This window comes from Somniosus microcephalus, unplaced genomic scaffold, assembly GCF_052327205.1.
Source record: "Somniosus microcephalus isolate GS21.2 unplaced genomic scaffold, FLI_Smic_1.0 unresolved_chr4, whole genome shotgun sequence".
Lineage (NCBI taxonomy): Eukaryota > Metazoa > Chordata > Chondrichthyes > Squaliformes > Somniosidae > Somniosus > Somniosus microcephalus.
In genome coordinates this window covers 46,299,059-46,308,555 of record NW_028225182.1, presented here as the reverse complement: position 1 = coordinate 46,308,555, position 9,497 = coordinate 46,299,059, and the positions used below count along the sequence as shown (strand labels likewise).

The 9,497-nt window shown below is 45.2% G+C and overlaps 1 non-coding gene across 1 annotated transcript; it reads right to left on the bottom strand.

Annotated features, from left to right (window-relative positions):
* Positions 1–742: 742 nt before the first annotated feature.
* Positions 743–825, bottom strand: trnal-cag (transfer RNA leucine (anticodon CAG)). Its single transcript has one exon. It is a non-coding gene; the product is annotated as a tRNA-Leu (tRNA).
* Positions 826–9,497: the final 8,672 nt, after the last annotated feature.

The following is a 9,497-nucleotide window of genomic DNA, read 5'->3' as shown; positions in this document are numbered from 1 at the left end:
ATATTTCTTAAGGCTAAAGAGATAACGGGATATGGGGAGACAGCAGGGACAGGGTACTGAATGTGGATGATCAGCCATGATCTCATTAAATGGCGGAGCAGGCTCGAGGGGCTGAATGGCCGACTCCTCACAGAAACCCCACAGTGCAGACAGAGGCCATTTCGGCCCATCAAGCCTGCACCGATCCCGGCACCCCTTCAACAACACATATCCCACCCTATCCCTGTAACCCCACATATTTAATCCCCCGAACACTGAGGGTCAATTTATCATAGCTGGTCAACCTGACACGCACATCTTTGGACGGTGGGAGGGAACTCAGAGCACCCGGAGAAAACCCACGCAAACAGTCCAAAGATGTGCGGGTTAGGTTGATTGGCTATGGTAAATTGACCCTTAGTGTTAGGGGGATTAAATACATGGGGTTACGGGGATAGGGTGAGATATGCGTTGGTGCAGGCTCGAGGGGCCGAAATGGCCTTATATTTGCACTGTGGGATTTCTGTGATTTATGTAAACTCCGCACAGACAGTTGCCCGAGGCCGGATTCGAACCCGTAGTCTTTAGCGCTGTGAGGCAACAGTGCTCACCACTACGCCACCGTGCTACTCCTCCTCGTATCTTCTATGTTTCTGTGAATGGAGCAGGTGAACTGCTGAATCCCACTTTTAAGGGATATCCCAAAGTGCTTGACAGTGGTGTGAAAATAAATGAGTTCCGCTTGGTAATTAAAAGTAAAGACTGTCAGAAGTGGGATTCGAACCCACGCCTCCAGAGGAGACTGCGACCTGAACGCAGCGCCTTAGACCGCTCGGCCATCCTGACTAGCTACATTAATTTCTGCATCTCATCACTTCCACATGAAGAACGTTTCCGTCCGGGTGCTTGTTCAATGCTGTTGAAGGCTCAGTGACCGGGATATCATCTCCCCCGGGGTTTTCCTGAGCTTGTGCTCGGTGTATGGGGAGGTTTGTCCCGGTTCCCTGGTATCTTGCAGCGCCAGGGATGGGTAATAACAATCTGAGCTCTGGTGCTGGGAAAGAGCGAATAATTAATGGGTTTGATTCCGGGCCTGAAATGCGGCTTAGATCTGTTGGTGTTAACCGAGGCCGGGGCTGCGAGATATTTCATTTTGTTCACGTTTAATCAGAGGAATATCCGCAGAGAGGAGCTGAAAAGGACCAACAACTGTAAAAACACAAGAAAAAAGATAAGAAATATCAGCAATTGTGATCAACTCTTTAATGTGTGTTCTGGTAGTTTAGTGGTTTAATTGTTTTAATCACCATTCATTAACTGATAGCATTGTATTGTAGAATAAAAGAAATGCTCACAGTAATGGACAGTCGAAAGTTGAATAATTTAACTTTAATAATTTGCGAAAGTTTATTCATTTATGAAGATTTATACCTATCAGAATTTACGCACTGTGTATTTTAGGAGTCTGTTTTAAATTGTTCGTTGCTTCTGACATGAAACCTGTTAAAATTATTTCAGAGAAAAAAATAAACTGAAACAAAATTATTGCGCCCGGGCTCGAAACGGAGACTTTTCGCGTGTGAAGTAAACGTGATAACCGCTAAACTACGGAAACCTCTGCTTAGCAAAGTATCCAGAAAGCACTGTCCAGAGAGAAGGTGTAATACAGACTCGCTCTTTCTGCAATAATTTCCTTTCACTGGCATTTCTCTGACCGAACTGCACAAGTCAAAATGTTCCTTTCAAACTCACTAAACTCCCGAACTTCCTTCCCCCAGAATCTTCTGAATCTGATGCCTCTAGTTTTCCCACTCAACTAATGTCCCTTTGCAATTTTCTGCTGCCATCCACATTACTTACTCTGCCACTAACTTAGTGTCGTTAAACTTGGTAATATATGCCTATAGAAGACTTTTGGATTACCTTTTATGTTAGCTGCCATTCTTGATTGATTGCAACCCGCCCGGCCTGTACTGGACCCACCTCCCCCGGAACTGGCAACAATGCCACAGGAATCTCATCCCTCTTTCTACCTGTGTCGTTGGTATCCATATGGACCACGACCTCTGGCTCTTCACCTCCAGCTCAGAATATTCTGCAGCCAATCAGTGACATCCTTCACCCTGGCACCAGGGAGGCAACATTACCATCCTGGAGTCATGTCTGTCCTCCTCTTCTGTCTAACGGTCACCCATTCACTCTTTGCCTGCATACTCCTTAGCTGTGTGGTGACCACCTCCTGAAACGTGCTTGTTGTATCCGTGTGTTAATGGAGACACGGAATGCAGGAGTTGGTTTCACAGGTGTTTACTGAACAAAGTCTGGAGGTGAACTAACAGATACAAGACACTATACAGGCTTATATAGCCCGAGTGGCCATTACCGGCATTACAGTACACAGGGGCACTTAAAGGCACATACACCACAATTAGACAACCAGTACATAACATTTTAAGTAATCATTAATTAACATGTTACAGGAACAAGAATCTACACATTTGCTGCAGTAAATCAATTATAAGTCAGTCTCTCTGGAGGCTTCCTGACTCGGTCCGGATAACGCCTCGGTGGTGTAGTAGTTTTTGGTGGTGTAGTAGGTTCTTTTGGCAAGGTCGATTCGGCTTGAATGCCAGTGTCGGGTTCATCTGGTTCCAGTATCACCGGATCGGAGGTAGATACTATGGGTATCTCTGCTTCATCATTAGGCATATAGAGTTGTGGTGTAGGTTGTCCCTTTTCGGATGACTCTATGATCTGGTCAGCATGGCGCCTTATTATGCTTTCCCCAATGTCCATGGTATACATCAGCAGTCCTAGTCCTGTGCAAATAGTTCCAGGCTGACATTTCACGGTACGGTAGTCCCGGGCCAAAACTTGTTGACCTATCTGGAAGGTTCTAGTTGGCCTTACATTCATGCCTTGAAATTGCCGGTTCTCCATGACCCTTCTGATGTTTGGCTTGATCAAATCCAGCCGGCATCTTAGGCTTCTATTGAAGAACATCATGGCGGGAGTTTGGTTTGTAACCACATGTGTTGCATTCCTGTATGCAAACAAGAAGTTATCTACCTTATGCTGTAGATTTATGTCTTCATTACCCATGGCCTTTATGGCCTTCTTGAAGGTCTGGACAAACCTTTCTGCCAATCCATTGGTGGCGGGATGGTATGGGGCGGACGTGTAGTGCTTAACCCCATTGTTTTTTAAGAACATCCTGAATTCTTCGGACACAAATTGCGGTCCATTATCAGAACAGATGTGTTCAGGCAGCCCATTCCTTGCAAATATGGTCCTTAATACTGTGATGGTTTTATCCATGGTGGTGGAGGACATTTTTATTACCAAGGCCACTTGGAGTGTGCATCAACTGCGATTAAGAACATTGAGTCCATAAATGGACCAGCAAAGTCGATGTGTACCCTTTGCCATGGAGATGAAGGCCACTCCCATGGATGTAGAGGGGCTTGTGGTGGGGCGTTTTGGACCTTCTGGCATCCTAGGCAGCTCTTGGTCATTTCTTCGATGTCTCCATCGATACCTGGCCACCACACAAACGCTCTGGCTAGGCTCTTCATTTTCACTCCACCCAGATGCCCCTCGTGAAGCTCCTTTAGCACTTTATCCTGGAGTTTGGGTGGAATCACCACTCTGGATCCACACATCAAGGTTCCTCGGCACACTGACAGCTGTTATCTTCTTTGCGAGAATGCTGGCAACAATGGTTCGCCATGTGCTGGCCATCCCTTCACCGTTAAATCGTAGACTCGTGAGAGAGTCGGGTCATTTCTCGTTTCCCTTTCAATGGCAGAATTTGTTACTGGTAGACATTCCACTATGGTTGAGTGGAACATCTCCACTGGGTCCACTGTTGGTGTCTCTTCTACCGTTGGCAATGGTAGGCGCGATAAACCGTCAGCATTCCCATGCTGTTTTGATCCTTTGTATTCTATGTCATATTGGTGTGGCCCTAGGAAAAGGGACCACCTCTGTAGCCTTTGCGCTGTCATAATGGGAACACCCTTTTTAGGGTTGAATATGGAGACGAGGGGTTGATGGTCAGTCAACAAGGTAAATTTTTGTCCGTGTAGGTAATGGTTGAATTTCTTCACTCCCCATACCAGGTTGAGTGCTTCCCTGTCGATCTGGGCATAGTTACGCTCAGCTGAGTTCAATGAGCATGACGCAAAAGCTATCGGCCGCTCCGAGCCATCAGGGAATCTATGCGATAATACCACCCTTACGCCATAAGGGGATGCGTCACAAGCCAGTCTGATTGGCAGTGATGGGTTGTAATGAGCCAAAACTTCCTTGGACATGATCAAGCCTTTGCATTTATGGAAGGCACATTTACAGTCTTCGCTCCATTTCCAAATAACTCCCGTTTGTAGCAGTTCGTTAAGAGGGTGCAGAAGAGCTGACAAGTTCGGTAAAAATTTATGATAGTAATTTATCAATCCCAGGAACGACCTTAATTGTGAGACATTTTCAGGTGCTGGGGCTTTTATGACCGCTTCAATTTTTTCAGGTGACTTATGCAACCCTTCCTCGTTAATTATGTGGCCACAATATCATATTAGTTTCTGGAAAAATTCGCACTTGGGGCGATTTGCTCGTAGGCCCCGTTCTTTTAGCCTAGTGAGCACCTGCTCCAAATTGGCAAGGTGCTCGTTGTCGTTTTCTCCTGTTACAAGGATGTCGTCTAGGTAGCATTGAGTCCCCGGAATCCCTTGGAGGACTTGCTCCATAGCTCTTTGCCAGATAGCTGGAGCTGATGCTGCTCCGGAAACCAGTTGATTGTACTGGTACAGGCCTTTGTGTGTATTTATCGTGAGATACTTTTTAGAGGCCTCTTCAACCTGCATCTGTAGATATGCTTGTGCCAAGTCAATTTTGGTGAAACGTTTCCCTCCGGATAGTGAGGCGAATATATCTTCTATGCTCGGAAGAGGATACTGCACCATGTGAAGGACCGGGTTTTCAGTCACCTTGAAGTCCCCACAGATGCAAATTTTTCTCTGTTCTTCAGATTTATCATTATTCAGCGTTTTCTTCATGACCGGGACGATGGGTGTTGCCCACTCGCTCCAATCTATCTTGGATAATACGCCTGCCTTTTCCAAATTCTCCAGCTCTGCCTCGACTGCTGGACGAATTGCGTATGGCACCGGCCTTGCCTTAAAAATTGGGAATTGCCGCATCTTCCACTTTTATTGAGGAAGTGCTGCCTTTCAAGGTTCCTAGTTCCTGTTGAAACACTTCCTTGGCGTTGGCCAAGATGTCTTTTAATCGTTCAGGTATGACGTCATCATCATTTTTTTTCTTACTGGTCACCGTCAGTGCCTGAATGGAGTGCCAGTCTAAACGCATCTTCCTGATCCATTCACGTCCCAACAGCGGTGGACCACCATCTTGCAGAACGTATAAATACAACTTCTGTATTTCCTTGCCGTTGTATACAACAAGCACCCTTATTTTCCCTTTGGGGTATACTTTCTGCCCCGTATATGTTTTCAAGATAATGGATGTGTCTTTCAAAGGTATATGCGGAAATAGCCGCTCGTAATCCCGTCGACTTATGACGGTCAGAGCCGATCCTGTATCTAGTTCCATTTTAACTGGGGACCCCGCTATCGTGAGGGTAACCCAAATGGTCTGGTAATCTTCTTTGGCAATTACATTATGTAATTTGAGACAGCTTAGTCTCTTGTTTCCGGAATCGCTATCACTCTTCTGGTCTTTGGAGCTACTGTCCGTCATCATTTGTACCTTTCTGTACTTTTCCTTATTGATTTTTTTCCTGTCCGTGGATTTTTTGTTTCCAGATCGACATACACGTGCAATGTGTCCAATCTTTCCGCATTGCCTGCATGCTTTGCCCTTGAACCAGCAGTCCCTCTGGTCATGGGTGGATCTGCCACAGCGATAACATCTCTCGAAAGCCTGTGTCATTTCATGGGTGCTGCAGTCCTGTGGCTTTTGCTGTATCTCTGCAGCTCCTCCTGCTGCTGCTTCGTATGATACAACCACACTGAAAGCCTTGTCCAGTGTCAAATCTTTCTCAGAAAGTAGCCTTTTCTGTGTTCCTTCACTTAGGAGACCGGAGACGAATTTGTCTCGAAGAGAATCTGCCAGTCCTGCCCCGAATTGGCAGTGCTTTGACAGCTTCCTTAATTCGGTGAGGTAATCAGCGTTACTTTCATTCTTGTGCTGATTCCTCCTGAAGAATTTGAATCGTTCTGCTATCAGCAGCAGTGTTGGGTTTAAGTGCTCCTGTAGGGTATCAACAATCTCCTTAAAATTGTTGTCCTTCGGTTTGGCTGGAGTGATTAAGTTTTGTAACAGCCCGTATGTCCTTGTGCCCATTAGATTTAGAAGTACTGATGTCTTTTTATCATCCTCTATTTCATTTGCTGTGCAATATACCTCCACTCTTTCCACATATGTGGTCCAAACCTATATATTGCTATCGAAATCAGTAATATTGTCAGTCTTAGGCATCCTGAAAAAAAATGGCGCCTCCCGCGCTTTCCTTTCTTCCCCGCAGAAAAAAAATGTCACCTCCCGCGCTTTCCCGCCGCTGCCGCTTCTGACAACACTGTTCTCCGCGGTTTTTATTTACATAGGTATATTTAATAGGTGGAGACTCCTTCCCACCGGACTCTCTGGGACTTTTCCCTCCCTCTACTTGGTCCGAACGCCGACCTGCTTTGCAGCGCCAGCCGTCTCCTGAGTGCTCCACCCTCTGTCTCCATTTGCCTCCGCCTTCGCTGCTCGGCCCCGCTGCAGAGCCAGCCAATGGAGCCCCAGCCCGCGGCCCAGGAAGGATTATTGCAGTACCTGCCACCAGCTCGGCTAGCTGGTGAAACCACAGTTTTTTTTCTTTTTTTCTTTCTTGTTTTTCTTCGACTTTCGTCTGAGGAATCGATCTCCTTGAAGTGCTGCCGAATTGCAGGTACGTCCGTTTCCAATTCGTCGCCACTGTTGTATCTATGTGTTAATGGAGACATGGAATGCAGGAGTTGGTTTCACAGCTATTTACTGAACAAAGTCTGGAGGTGAACTAACAGATACAAGACACTATACAGGCTTATATAGCCCGAGTGGCCATTACCGGCATTACAGTACACAGGGGCTCTTAAAGGCACATACACCACAGTGCTGTTCCCGTAGCTCTCAGCCTCGCGGATGCACCGCAGTGACGCCAGCTGCTGCTCAAGTTCCAAAACCCAGAGCTCGAGCTCCTCCAGCTGATGACACTTCCTGCGCAGGTGGTTGTCCAGGACATGGGAAGCACCTGGATTTCCCACATGGCACAGGATGCACATTCCGTGGCACTGAGCTGCCCTGCCATGCCTTTATTTGTTTGACTCTTAACTAACTTTACAGAAAATTAAGACTAAGGTGTACCTAATTACATTTATTAATGTAATATATTATTAACAGTTGCTGATTTAACACTGTATTACATTTTTGCTAACAGTATCTTGTGCGAAACCTTATCAGATGCCTGCTAGAAGTCATCATATTAAATCTAGATAATCCCTCCCCTTGATTCAGTTTCACTTTTCCTCGTTTCTCTGGTGGATTATCCTCTACTATGAAGACCGATGCAAAGTAATTATTAAGCATGCCTATCGTGTTCTTATTTCCAATTACAGTAACACATGGCTCTGTCTTTAAGGGGCCCATATTCTCCTTCACCTCCCTCTTTACCATAATATACTTGTAAAAACTTTTCACAGGGATATTCTCGTATTCCCTTCCTACAAAGTTCTTTAAATCCCATTGCTGTCCAAAGACACTTGGGTGGTCTATGTACATAGATGATTAAAATATCATGAACAGGTACAGAATATAATCAAAATGTTTAATGGAATGCTGGCCTTTATATCTAGAAAACTAGACTACAAGGGGGTAGAAGTTATGCTGCAGCTATACAAACCCCTGATTAGGCCTCAGTTGGAGTATTGTATTCAGTTCTGGGCAGAGATGTTGGATGGCTGTGTTCCCAGGATGGGTTAACTACTATATCCTGTAAGATAAGGTTGCCCCATGTTCTCATGCCATTTTGCTCAGTTTTCTGTGTTTTGCTGGGCTTGAAACATCTATTAAGTAAATATTTAATTGATTTATATATACACACGTGTATATGACACATATCCACTTTGAATTGACTTCTGACGAGAGGCAGTACTAATTAGATTAGAATTCCTTGACATGTTGAGGAACTATAAACTGCTTGATTTAGTTCTCGTACCCGGGCACAAAGTCTGGAATATGCAAGAATGATTATATCGTGGCGGAGCCACCAAAGGACTCAGAGCGGTTGTACATAATTCCTTTAACAGCAATGTAGTTACTGTCTGTGCCTGTACCTTTAATTACACTGTTTGACTGTGCAATGTCCAGTTACCTTTACAGCGCGGTTTCAACGTGATGATGTAATGCCGTTAGTCACGTGATTGCCCAATGGCGCGAAGATCACGATGACGTCATGACGTCAGCCTTGAGGCCAGGGGATGAGTCCTCATGGAGCCTTCAAGGAAAGTAGACCTGTATTTGATGTATTCCAGCAGTTTCTAGTTAAAACCTGTTTTGTTCAATTAAAGTTCATTGTTTTAATTACCTGATTCGAACTCAGTCTTTTCGATAGGAACCTCCGTTCCTACAATATCCAAATACTCTCAATGTCCCCACCTGCACTTTATTAATGTTGAACTGTATCAAATTACTCTATCACTCATTCCATATATTTATCGATTCAATAAAATGTAATAAAAACATTATATCTGCGTCAGTTCCTTACTACAAAACTTCCTCTCACTTTTTTTTCACACTTCTGTGCCAACTTTTCTGTAATAAATTGGTCTGTCCGTAATAATAATGGCAACTCTTTATGTCACCACTTGGTGCCGCTGCAGCAGCACAGGTTTACCTGCCCCAACTTCTCAGTGTGCACCAGTCTCCGGTTCGACCCACTGTAGCTACCTTGCATATTACCCAAACCACAATGTGGGGACTTTAAAACGGGGTCCCAATGACGTCTGGAAGCCCTACCCCAATTAACCCCAAATCCCTAACCCTGTTACATAAGTTACATAAGAATCAGGAGCATTAATAGGACATTTAAAAATAAGAACAAAAGAAACAGGAGCAGGAGCAGGAGTAGGCCATTCTGCCCTTCGAGCCTACTCTGCCATTCAATGAGATCATGGCTGATCTTCTACCTCAATTCCATTCACCAGCCTTATCACCATATCCCTTGATGCCCTTACTAGTCAGAAATCTATCGACTTCTGTTTTGAATATACCCAATGACTGAGCCTCCACTGCCCTCTGAGGTTGGGAATTCCAAAGATTCACAAGCCTCTGAGTGAAGAAACGTCTCCTCATCTCAGTCTCAAATGGCCGGCCCCTTATCCTGAGACTCTGCCCCCTAGTTCTAGACTCTCCAGCCAGGGGAAACAACCTCGCAGCTTCTACCCTTTCAAGCCCTCCAAGAAAATTTGACCTTTCAA